This window comes from Lissotriton vulgaris, unplaced genomic scaffold (assembly GCF_964263255.1).
Source record: "Lissotriton vulgaris unplaced genomic scaffold, aLisVul1.2 SCAFFOLD_2313, whole genome shotgun sequence".
In the NCBI taxonomy this organism is placed as follows: Eukaryota; Metazoa; Chordata; class Amphibia; order Caudata; family Salamandridae; genus Lissotriton; species Lissotriton vulgaris.
The window spans coordinates 36,220-45,272 of NW_028245312.1; the positions used below are offsets into that span (position 1 = coordinate 36,220).

The 9,053-nt window shown below is 45.2% G+C and overlaps 1 pseudogene; it reads left to right on the top strand.

Moving 5' to 3' along the window:
* The first annotated feature begins 262 nt into the window (after nucleotides 1-262).
* On the top strand, nucleotides 263-3,958 carry LOC147666482 (alpha-2C adrenergic receptor-like; annotated as a pseudogene).
* The last annotated feature ends 5,095 nt before the right edge of the window (nucleotides 3,959-9,053 follow it).

Below are 9,053 nucleotides of genomic sequence, written 5' to 3' on the forward strand. Positions count from 1 at the left end.
GCGCATGTGTCTGTCATATTCACGTGACATACTTTCTGCTTTGGTGGGAAAACTTTGCTTCTGCGCACTAGAACTAAAGATGGCTTCTCTATGTTCTCATGCGCTAATGCGTGCATCGCTGCTTTTACTAAGTTGTTCGTTCTGCATAATCTCTAATGCTGTCGTTAAAATTAAATAATGGTAATAGAGTAGAGATGAGTGGTATACGGTGCATTCATTTATTCTTTGTTCTAAAACTGTTTTTCTTTGACTTTGCTATTAGCTTGTGTTAAGACCAATCAAGAACAATGTTGCTCCATCTTCGGTCCTGAAACTGAGCATGCGCCGAAGTCACCCGAGTCTACAAGCCATGGCATTAAATTCCTGCCAACTCCTGACTTGCTTGAAGATGCTCATGAGAACCTTGCCTTCTGGCCCTTTGGAAGGTAGCTGAACAAATTGTTACATCACATTGTAATTCTTATTGATACATTCACTGCCGGATGGAATAAAAGTGCCTGGGAAAATAAAATATTGTGCGGGAACATTGATCTGAATATTGAAAAGCATGACCTCATTACTGGTATGGCGTGATGACCTCTCCTCGTCTTTTGACCAATCAAACTGAGGGAATACACACATTTGCAACATGGGGGGGTGGTACACTGCCCTGGAAAATGGTATAACTAAGGTAGGCTTAGCTAGTTAGATTGTCCGACTTGTCTGAATAGATGACCTGTCACTGACCCAATGCACTCAATAGGCGATCGAGAACAGAGGTGCTGGCAGAGCACTCTGTCAGAAGATTTTGATAACCCAATCGGGGTTCCAGAGGGAGAAGATTAGCTATCCCAATCGGGGTCCGACTGTTAGCTGCAGAGTGGGGTGTGACGCTGGCATTGTACTTTAGCTGTGGGTGCCGGTCTTGACCTGCGGTCGTCCTGTCATGATCCAATTTGGTCCATACTTAGCCTGATTCTAGTCTGCACCTGTTCTATCCTGTTGGCACCTGCACTATCGGAGGTCCTGTCCTTTATCCCAGGCCATGGCCAGGGTTGGTCTTCACACCATTCTAGGTAAATATAAAAGTTGTGTGGGTATGTCATTGTGCTGTTTCCCTCTTCCTATGTTTTAAAGCCGAAAAAACGTTTCATGATATTTTCACATCATTTTGCTTTGATTCTATTCTTTTTAATTGATCAAGCTCTGATTCATTTAGTATGGACACAGATATTTGAAGAAATTATTTAGGTAAAGCGTTTAAATCTTTCTCGAGTCTGTAGTTATTTTATGAGTCCAAATATTTATTTACTACCTATTTTCTTGCTAACTCCCTTGATTCCTTATGACTCAAGGTACCAGTGACAAGGATTGGTAAGTCAAGGTATAGGTCCTAAAAGGTTAAAATTAAATCACTAGTTTAGCATAGGTTTACCTGTTCAAAGTGTGTATGTTTTAATGGGCCCAGGTGAGAATGGTAAAATTCTGGGCAGGTGAACCCGCGGTCTATCAATGGTACCATGCTAATTTTGGGAATTGTAGCGTGTTTAAGATGTTTTAACCCTGTGAAAATGGCTTCTGCTGCGGTTTCATGAATCATGCTTGAGAAAAAAAACATTTCTTACTATTTTTCCATAGAGGAATTCTGTGGAGTTCCCAAATAACACCTGTTGTAATATAGCGAACGCACGCTTGCAGCAATCCACCTGTTGTAATATAGCGAACGCACGCTTGCAGCAATCCTCTTAACGCACTGGTGTGCATTGTCTGTTCTTCCTTTCCACAGGATTTTTTCGCTTCCCTGAAGGTGCCTGTAACCCACAGGTGCACCTTTTTTTCCACACACCTTAGCGCATGTGTAGGAGATTTAAACACGTGGCCTCCTTTTTTGCCACTCACTAACCCTGGTCCTGAAGAAAGTCCCGCTCAGACTCTACAGGGACTGAAACATGTAGACCGTGATTAAGTCAACTTAGTGACAATAATTTTTTTACTACTAGTTGCAACACATAGCTTTTAATTGACACCCTGGGCCGCCACGAATAAATTACCAGGCAAGGATTCCCAGAGGTGCTTTTTAACATTCACTTTTCATTAACTTCACACTACTGCATGACACTTGCTCCGCTGTAGTCAGGCATTGAAGCACAACCAGGCGGCACTCGGCTGCCTGGTTGGACCCCGATGATGAAGCATGACATCAACCAGGTTGGTGTGTGAGGGGTTTTTAAACAAAGACTGCTTGTGCCCAGCTGACACAGCTACATTTACAGGTGGCATGGAATACTAACTAGATTTCATCACTCTAACACAGTGGGCCAGTCCTCGTTGTTTATTTGATGTTCCCAAATAACAGCCAAATTCCACAGAGTTTCGCGAGCGGCTGGAGTATTGATTGGCAACCCCTAAACATGATTCTGTGACCGCCTAAGGATGCAATAGCCAGTGGCAGCGCTGGAACCGGTACATGTTCTCAGAAGGGAAGCAGGAGCGAGATAGAGAGAGAACAACACTTACCGGGGGAGTCAGTAAGCCTCTCAATTGGTTAAATGGGATTTGCAGCCTAACAACTCCAATAACGGGCAGTATCAGCGGCTGGTTGTGCACTTGAAGAGAAAGTGACTCCATCCAAGGCAGCAGAACACGAGGATCCGGGCAGCAACACGACCACACAAAGGGGGTGCTGCTGTTGGACTGGGTGAACCTGGTGCAGCTGACTTAAAAGACTTCAGTGTGATTTGGAGGGGCATCCACATGGCAAGTGCTGTGCATGCCCTCTCCACATGGGATACTCACGAATTGTAGAAAACTTTAGAGAGCCTCCCACTGTGTCACCTAGGCCCATCTCCTGGGGTGAAGATGTTCTTTTTTGGACAAAGAAAGCACAGGCAATGGTGTAAAAACCTTCAGCATGTAAAAAAACTTTTCCTTCTCAGCCAGAAGTTTGCCTGCGTAGCTCTAGGGGAGTGGTGAGGCGAGTCAGGCATGCCTGGTTAAGGATGGGATTTGTGTGACACTCTAAGACCACCTTGGATGTGCCAGGGATCATGACTTGGGTCAACAGATCACTGTGACCCCTGTGTCTTCTCCCTGTGGGTTGTCTGGTGGCCAGGGCCAGCTTTCTCATTGTTTTCACCATTGTTGGGAATGTCTTGGTGGGCCAATGTGCTGTTCAACAGCAGGGCTCTGAAGGTCCTCCCCAGATTCTATTCTTGGTTTTCCCTTACTTGCACATAATTCTGGTCTCTGCCCTGGTCATATCCTTTTCCCTAGCTAATGAACTCATGGGCTACTGGTACTTTGGGTGATCTGGTGTGATATCTACTTCGCACTGGATATTCTGTTCTGCACCTCTTCCATCGTCCACCTGTGTGCAATAAGCCTGGATCAGAGATAGGGCACCCAGACGGTGGAGTACGACCTGAAGAGGAACCCTCGCAGGATCAAGGGCATCATTGTCACCATCTAGCTCATCTCAGCAGTCGTCTTCTTGCCACCGCTCCTCTCCACCAACAGGGACCCTGAGGACGAGGGCTACCTGCAGTGTTTGCTCAAAAACGAGACCTGGTACATGCTCTACTTCTCCGCTGGCTCCTTTTACACACCCTGACTGATTATGGTGCTGGCGTACATGCACATTTACCAGGTGGGCAAGATGCGCAACAGGACGCTGTCCGTCAAGAACTGCGGGCCGACAGCTCCTCACAGATGAAGAATGGCCAGGGCACCTCGGTCGTTGGCCCACCTGTGAAAGAGCGGCAAGCTGGACGGCATGGACCTGGGGGAGAGTAGCATCTCTGAGTGCAAACAGTGCAAGAGTAGCAGCAGAAAAGACAACACTGATGGCTCAGGCAAGGAGAGGAAGAACAGCAAATGCCACTCCTTCTCCAAGCAGTCCTGGGACCTGTTTAGCTCCAGCAACAAGTCCATCGACTTCTTCTTGGCCAAAGTCATACTGGTACTGCCAGGCCTGTTATGACAAGATATTTCATGAAGTCAGGCATAATATAATAAAGAAAGTCGTTAATGTAAAAGACAGATGTATATTATAGCAAAGGGTAAGATAGCTTAGTGATTTAAGCATTCACTACAGAAACACACAGGCTACATGCTTGAATCCATCAAAAGATACAAAACCTCCGCCTTTCATCTTCGGAGTTCGATAAAACGAGTATCCTTGAGCTGGGTGATGAGGATACCAATCATTAGAACACCAATTGACAACCATCACCTTGTGATACACACAACATGCCACCCACGCAGAGTTTAAAGGAACCTCAGAGCCTTCTTGAACCCCAAGCATCACAGGACGTGCCCTGTGACATTAAAGAGACGAAATAAAGACTAAATGAATGAAATGAATTAAAGAAAAATGCAGCGTTTACGTTCCTTCAATTCTTGGATAATCTCCTCGGGGGATAAAGTTCATTTTGGAGTTGGGAAACGGAAGGATTTCAGAATCGTGCTGCATTTAGAAACAATGAAAACATACATTTATGTCCAAAAGAAAGGTGAAATTAGACAATCCCTCAACTAGGGCTCATGATAACGGCGGCATGGAAAACCAATATGAGCATAAAAATAGCAAAATACAAAAACAATGCACTTAAATCCTGTGATAAATGTTTTCAGTGTAGGGGGTGTGTAAAATTTAAACATTCATTCGTTATTAAACCCTTACAATCAATTATTATGTTAGTAACAAAGAACCAACCTTAAACCTCTGGGTCACTTGATGGCACTAAGAAATAACAATGACATAGTTAAAGAACAACAAATATGAACTGCTGCAACCCGAAGCTGGTTGAACAGACCTTGCACACATGGTCCAAACCGCAGCCCTCGGATTTTAACCCTTACTACCTGCGTGCACTTTGAAAACACCAGAGGCCTGTGATAGTCAACAGGCTTGTTATCTGGTCGCCTACTGTCCCGGGATTGCTCACCTTTCCTGTTGCTTGCTAAGGTCAGAGACTGCGAGCACTTTTACAGCGGATTGCTCTTCTCTTTTCCTCAACTCCTCGCGGTACCCGCTACGCGGGTCCCGCTTCGCCTGCAGCGTTTCTGACCCGTGCTGTTGGTCTGTTTGGGACATCGAGACTCTGTGAGCCAAATCTTTGAACAGGCAGAATCTCTTCTTGGGGTGGCGGTAGGTGCAGGGCTGCGAGCGAGGGCATGCGCAGGACTTCAAGTCCCAGGAGCGCCTGACCCTCTGCATTACCATCAGCTGCGACGCTCTCCCTGCTGGCTCCTCCCCCGCCTCAGCGCTGCTGAAAACTCCTGTGCCTGTGGATTACATCGGATTTCTCACCTTTCCTGTTGCTTGCTAAGGTCAGAGACTGCGAGCACCTTTACAGCGGATTGCTCTTCTCTTTTCCTCAACTCCTCGCGGTACCCGCTACGCGGGTCCCGCTCCGCCTGCAGCGTTTCTGACCCGTGCTGTTGGTCTGTTTGGGACATCGAGACTCTGTGAGCCAAATCTTTGAACAGGCAGAATCTCTTCTTGGGGCGGCGGTAGGTGCAGGGCTGCGAGCGAGGGCAGGCGCAGGACTCCAAGTCCCAGGAGCGCCTGACCCTCTGCATTACCATCAGCTGCGACGCTCTCCCTGCTGGCTCCTCCACCGCCTCAGCGCTGCTGAAAACTCCTGTGCCTGTGGATTACATCGGATTGCTCACCTTTCCTGTTGCTTGCTAATGTCAGAGACTCCGAGCACCTTTACAGCGGATTGCTCTTCTCTTTTCCTCAACTCCTCGTGGTACCATCTACGCGGGTCCCGCTTCGCCTGCAGCGTTTCTGACCCGTGCTGTTGGTCTGTTTGGGACATCGAGACTCTGTGAGCCAAATCTTTGAACAGGCAGAATCTCTTCCTGGGGCGGCGGTAGGTGCAGGGCTGCGAGCGAGGGCAGGCGCAGGACTCCAAGTCCCAGGAGCGCCTGACCCTCTGCATTACCATCAGCTGCGACGCTCTCCCTGCTGGCTCCTCCCCTCTGACCCCTACTATAAACCACCCTCTAGGCCCCGCGGCGCGGGAGCGCGCGGGAGTGCGCCGGGAGAAGCCCGGGACAAGGGCGGGCCCTCTGAGGCCCTCAGAGGCACGAGAGGGCCAGGCTAGGCCAGTCCTCCAGCATTTAGTAACATACATATTGTTATGCTCTTCATGTCTTTCTGGCGAAATGTTATCGAATGTATGATTTGTTTCTACTGAATTTGTAGATATAGTCTATTTGATACAGGCTCAGTTTTCGCTCCCCAGTTTCTAGTGCATCCACCAATCAGTTTAGTCTAGGTGCACTAATAATCAATTTGTTTTTCATTGTTTAACAGCTCCTATTTTTGGCTTGTGATGATGACAAGGAAACTAAGGTCGGGGAAAATACTGTTAGGAAGATCAGGCACAAAAACCAGATCGAATCCTCTCCGCAATAAACTTAGTCAGGCTTCTAATCTGAAAAGTACTTGTCAGCTTTTCAACCTGTGGGAAAGAGGTAAGAATAAAGTTTCAGGAACGGACAATAAGCCAGAGGCCACTAAGGTCTCCGAAGCTATTCATTTAGACATTGACCCCGATAACTCACAGGAGTTGCCTGAAATCAATAAGGTATTTGTGGAAACAAGTTCAGGGGTAACAAGAGCAGCACCATTATCCCCCAAGTGCGGTTTTTCTCCTCCTCTATTTTCCACAATGAAAAACAATACTGACCTTGTACCTGAGGTAGTCATAAAAACAAAAAATGATATAGTACAAGCCAATCCACATATTGGGATCATTCCACTTGATGAAGACCCCCAGACAATAAACATATCTCCAACAAAAGGGTCTTTTAACAATGGGTTGTCTCCAATGATCTTAGACAAAGACTTATGTCAACGGTACTGGTTTACATCTATACAGCAGCACCCCCTCTAAGTTTTCGCACTCAAATTTTTCCACGAGTCCCAATTTAAACCTGACTGGGATAAATACATTCCAATGTAAGGGAACTGATAAACCTTTCTCTGACTCCCTTCATATATTAGAACATTTATTGTCATCTATTTTGCAATTATTGGAAAAATTTGTGGGAGGATCTGACTGCGTACTTGACACAGTGACCCAAATCTTAAAAGTCTTGTTGAGGTCCCAAAAAGAGAAGGATGAGGACCTGAAGGTGCCCTCTCTTCTATCTTCAGTGCCTGATAAGGCAGGAATAAAAGACCAATCATTAGCAGTTAACATTACTACAAAAAAAGCTCATGAGGATGAAAAAATAAGTGTCATCCTACCCTCACCCCCTCTTAACGGCTCTTTAGTTAATGATTCTGAAATTAAAACCTATGGGGAACTCCCGCCAAAAACTGGGAATGACCTTTTCCCCATCTTTAAGAAACAACAGGGAGATAGGGATATAGAGGCGGAAGCTACCTTGGAAGAGAATAGTAATAAAGGGAAAACTGAGATAATAAAAAAGAATGGAAAGAATAAGAGGAAATTATTGAGACGAATAGAAAAAAATAGGCGGAGGAAAGTTCTTTTTAGAAAACATCTAAATTCCTCTTTACAGAACGAGATATATCAAGCTCAGGTGGCAGCTGAAAAAGATAAAAATCTCGAAAATAAGACTACTAACAAAAATATCGCCCCTCCGCCACTGGCAATACCAGCACTATTACCTATTCCCACATCTCCTCCTTTATTAACAACCGACATAAATACCTGCGGTCAGCAAGCTTTTAACAACAGGGATACAATTGTGGCACATAATTTAACATCCTTAGGACATGAGCAAAATCCCCCTGCCCAAGTAGCTCTATCTCTTAACCCCTTTGCAACCGCTTTGTCGGGAGCAGTTGCAGGAGGTGCCTCTTCAAAAGATCCCATGGAGGCACTTAAATTAACTTCCTCAAGACCTGAGCAAAATCCACCTGCCCAAGTAGCTCCATCACTTAATCCCTTTGCAACTGCTTTTCTGGGAGCACCCGCAAGAGGTGTCTCTCCAAAAGACTCTAAGGAGAAAAATATAGACACTGTATGGGTAGAATTTTCTCCCCTCTTCGATGCTGAATGCATCTTGAATAGATCCCTCTTGCTCAAATATTTTCAAGAATCTGCTAACCTGAAGCTCATACAATCAGCCGATCTAGAGAGAGTCCAATTATTAAAATCAGAAGTGGGGATGATAACTAGGGGGAAGTTTCATTCCAAACTTGTAGCTAACCTTATTCTGCAACGCGCTGAAGATCTGCAGAGTAGAGTAATAGATGTAATCCCAGTGTTAACGCAAACTTGACAAATCAACGTTTCCAAAGTTCAAAATCAACAGAAACCCCCTTTTTCTTTGTTGCAAGCCGCTACAGGCAATATAAATAAGGTGGGTGACATCACAGAATTAAAAATAAGGAAGTCTAAGGACTCTCGGGTAGTATCTTACGTTAATCCTACCTTGTTTTTTAACCAAATTACTACCGGAGAAGAAAGTGACCAATGGAACTGGCTCCCGAGGGTCCTCACCAAAAAATCATCAAGCAAACAATTATTTAACCCGTACCTTTAGCAAAGAACTGTCCATAATATCTTGGAATGCGGCGGGTTTAAAAAACAGTTCGGAGAAAACAGCATTCCTTTTGTCCCTAGAGGCAAATATAATATGCCTCCAGGAGACTTGGTGCAATGATAATATCCAAATAGGGAAGGATTATTATGTACTGGAAGGTAGTGCCACATCAAATAAAAAAGGGCACGCCAGTGGGGGTATAGCTTGCCTTTTATCAAACCGCATAAATTGGGAATATGAGCATCTCATGGACCCAAGTAACCTTTTTCAGGTAGTAACTCTATTTGGGTCAGGTAATCCCTTAGATGGTAACCGTCTGGCCTTGATAAATGCCTACATACCTCCAGAAGCTGGTTTTAATGCAATTTTAAAAAAGATATTCCTCCTTATCAAGAGTATAAAGGAGAAAGATCCTAGAACGATTATCATTCTAGTTGGGGACTTGAATTGCAAGATCTCCAACTTTAGCTTAAATTTATTCTGTGACAAAATGAGAGAAGAGACCTTCCATATTCCTCGAGCAATGTTCCCAGAAAATATAA